General features: G+C 33.5%; 1 long non-coding RNA gene across 1 annotated transcript; it reads right to left on the bottom strand.

Annotated features, from left to right (window-relative positions):
- On the bottom strand, nucleotides 1-4318 carry LOC124380484. The gene is made up of 3 exons (XR_006924682.1): nucleotides 3986-4318; nucleotides 1507-1637; nucleotides 1-1343 (listed from the first exon to the last, which is right to left on the bottom strand). It is a non-coding gene; the product is annotated as an uncharacterized LOC124380484 (long non-coding RNA).
- Nucleotide 4319: the final 1 nt, after the last annotated feature.

Genomic DNA, 4319 nt, shown 5'->3' with positions numbered 1-4319 from the left:
TTGACTATTAGAGCTGTTTAATTTTCTTAGATCAATAAATTTGCAAGATGCACCAATGAACCAGCCTGACCTGAATAAACGATCAGGAATGCTCTTGTACAAAGACTATTCTAAAATGTCCATTTAAAAATATTTTCTCTTTAGAGTAGGACACCAGTGAACAAAATAAACAAATACCAATTAGATATGACATTTACATAAGAAAAAGTATGTACTCAGTTAGAATGCACCCCAGGTGCTTCCAAATGCATGATCATAGGGAGAAACAGTCATGATAAAATCTAGACAGAATACAAAAATTGTTGGGTCAAATTGTAAAAGATAAAATTATATTTGTACTCTCTCCATGGACAGTGTGAAAGGGAAAAAGCTTTACAGAATATTTTGCTAAGTACCGTGACAATGTGCTATAATTCTCATATAAGAATTAAGGATTCATGCATTAGCAGCACATACAGAGACCTTTACATATGGCACCTCGTTATTTATTAAATTTTCATCTCATTCTATATCTGATCAAATCATCTTTTAATTTCTATGATGTTTAACTGCAGTTTGTATTATGAATTTGTACGCTATTACTTTCTTGTTTTTTACATTCAAATAGTCAATTTATGCTATTTCATATCCTTTAACATTCAATTTCATTCTTTCAACTCACAGAACTTGCATTGACGTCACTCTTAATCATTACATCCCCATTATTCACCAATCTTTCTACATCCACATCATCCACTTTTCTTTCATTACTATTTCAGTGTCATCAGAGATTGTTCTCTTGTTCTCAATTCTCACTTCTTCACATTGTTCAATACTCTGTTTTTCGACTTTCTGTAATTCCTTTAATCATTTACTTCTTCTTTTGTGCAGATTTAAACATATATGAGCTGCACCCAGCCTTATTGTCTTATGAACAAAGCATATTTATCTGTGATGTTTTCCGTCGTTGGAGTTTTGGAGACTTTGGAGACTCACTCTTGGGAGGCCACACTGGTTTTACTAACTGTATGTCTTGGTCCATGGTAAAGGTCTTCTTTGGCGGGTCAAAATGAGGGGGCCACAAAAAACAACTTTTATTGAATATTGGGGGGATTTGATCAGATTTTGCTTGTACCTTAGATTCTTTTTCATAGATGTCTGACACAGAACCAAAGCTGCTTTGTGAAAGGGAATATCTCCAGTCGTGATCTTCAGAAATGGCATTCGTTAAATGTACTCCACTCAGCAATTCTTTCTGAGACATTTGTCCAAATCCTTCATCAAAATGTCCTTTAGATTTGAAGAGCTGCTTATAATGCGGCAGGCAGTATAGATGTCCATGAAGAGAGACATAGTTTCCAAGGCTGTTTATTATTATAGGGGGAAAAGTCCACATATCATGTCATCTTATATCACCTTCAGTCATTCTGTGTATTTGCTGCAGTTATCATAGCAATTAGATGCATTTCTGTAGTTCACAGAATAAATATTCAGTAAATATATTCATTAAACAGGAATATGGCATACCTTAATTTATTTTTGCAATGTTCACAGAGGAAACAGGATTTATGGAACTTCTTTTTGTCTGCTATCAGACCCTCCATGGGATACACTCTCTTCCGACACACCGTGCAAAGCTCTGACTTCGGAACTCGCGTCTAAAAAGAAATAAACAATACAAATTGAGTTAAACCTTAAACAAGTTATTTTGCTTTCTATGCCTTTGGTATCCACAGTGCTAGATGACCTGACTTCATTGAGTAAAATATCCTATAGCTAGAACTTTCTAATCATAAACATAAATTTTTTTAAAAATAGATGTTAATATACATATGTATCTTTTGTGTTATAAATTGTATTATTTGATATTAGAATAATTACACATTTAAACACATTTACAATGATTACTTAAGGCATAAATTAATTTAAGTACTTTAAAATTACTAAAGAAAAACATTTAAGTTCTAAATTGTTGTTGTCGTCCATGGTTTTGCTACAGGTCTGACCTGATACATAAATTAGAACCAGGTTTTAAAATTACATTTAAAATGAGCTTTTAAAAAAGCTTATATTACACAATCATAGTGTGATTCAATGAGGTTCTGTTTGCTCTTCCTCCTCTCTTTTATCTCTTCTCTGGTTGTCTTTCTTTGAGGTTTGCTGAAAGTAATTATTAAAAAACGGATTTTTTTTGTGCGTTTCTTTGCCAAACTGATCATATCCCTTTGTCCCATTAAAGTGAGGTGGAGATAAAGGAGGCCGTTAAAAATGGCACTTCCAACTAACCGGCAAACAAAATGCTAAACTAATAAGTGTGCTCTTTTGCTGCAGTCTTTAATGCAGTCATAATGCAATTTATATATTGAATGTCACCTCTGAGAGCATGTTGAAACAGCAACGCTATGCGAGATAAAGTTTGAAAACAGATGCATTACATGCAGCAGCCCAATTAGTTGTCAACCATTAATACAGTGAGAGGAAGTATTCTGTATTTTTATTATTTAATCTGTATCCCTCTATTCCATATCTACTTTTAAAAAATTGTCGTGTGAATTTTAACAAAAAATATGTATTTATAAGCATAAGCAAAGATAAAATATGTAAAAAAACTAAACTAAACTAAACCAAAAAAAAAACTAAATTGCCAGAAGAATAATTATTCAGGTACTCTGTATATAGTATGTATATGTTACATAAATAAATCATATAAATATAAACTATAAACAGGTTTTAAACATAAATACTGTAGAAAATAATTCTAAGCGAAATTGCACATAGTGTCATTAAATACGTTCACATGGTTAGTAGGATTTCAGGGACAACATTATTAAACAAGACTTAAAAGGAAAAGGCCACAAAGCCAAAACAACAAAAGATCTTCAACTGTCTCCTTGACAGTTCAACCTGTTTGATAATATGCAGGTGGAAAGTTCATGAAACCACAACTATTTTTCTCTGGACATGTGTTCACAATTTAACAGAATGATCTTTCACTCTTCATAAGGATGATAAGAAAAGCCAGCAACCACTGGAAAAGAGTTGCAGAAACCTGAAAGCAGCAGTTACACAGAAAACAATAAGCAACAACCTGTACATTCTGAATCATGTCTTGAAAATTTTAACTGTATATAATTGTAGTTCACAGAGTATCCTCGATTATCTTCTACATAGTTCTATATCATCTGTATATACACTGTGAATAACTTTAAACAGAGACAATCTACATATTTACATATCTCATATTGTGTATCCCATATTCCTCTACAAATATCGTGCCTTACACACATCTTGCTTTAATTAAATTGTTCTGTACAAAACATACTCTGGTAAGGGAAAAAAAACTATTAGGTCATCATATTTGATGAAAGTGTTGTGTGTATGATCCCAAGAACATTATACACATACTGAAACATCGTAATATGGAGCTGTTTTGCAGGACATATTAGAGGAAAACTTTATCTCACTGGCCAAGTAACAGACTTTGCCGAAAAGATCGATGTTTCAAAATGACAATGTCCTAAACACTCCAAAACTCCCATAAGACACCTGCCTTAATCTCATTTAAAATGTATGAATTTTGAAATTCTGAGCTTCTTTTTGAGACCCTTACCAATTACCTTGAGGAAGTGAGGACAATTTGCCAAGAGGATTGTGCTATAATTGAACTACAATGTGGCAAAAAAGCTGAACATAGATATGTTGAAGATTTAAATAGGAACAACAGCACTGTAAAAATGTGTATGCTAATGTTGCTAAGTTAATATCTTTGTTTAAACCTTTGATTATCTACATTTTTATTCATATAAATCTGTATGTGACATTCTGTGTGTATATTTAAAGAGAATATTCATGCTAGAAGTACAATACATTAGATACACACTTACAGCATGCATGTGTTTTGCAGGCATTGATTCCAATTCTTGCAGTTAATTTCCAATCCTTTCATGCAATATTAGCATGTTTGTCAGTAATGGCACGCTTTGTTTAATCTAAGAGGTTCCCTCACCTGAGACACTGTAGCCTAGACTTTTAAACACACTCTCACTCTCAGTCCACATCTCATGGAATTTTTTCAATAATTCTTCTGCAGAGGCCTCAGGGGATACCGTCACCTCTGGGGCCTTTTTCTTTACAGCATCGGCATACGAGAATGGAACATGTTCTGAGACCCTATCAGATTGTTTAGATGTGGTGGTGGTGCTTCTTGTCCCCGTTATCTTCATGCCAGATTCATCGACAGTGGAGTAATGCTCTGTAATGTTTTCTGTCTCTGAAATTCCATATGGATCGACTGACTGTTTCAGCATTACATCTTTGAGCAGAGCCAGAGCTGAGGTCTG

This window comes from Silurus meridionalis, chromosome 3 (assembly GCF_014805685.1).
Source record: "Silurus meridionalis isolate SWU-2019-XX chromosome 3, ASM1480568v1, whole genome shotgun sequence".
Classification (NCBI taxonomy): domain Eukaryota; kingdom Metazoa; phylum Chordata; class Actinopteri; order Siluriformes; family Siluridae; genus Silurus; species Silurus meridionalis.
This window is presented reverse-complemented; position numbering and strand designations above follow the sequence as displayed.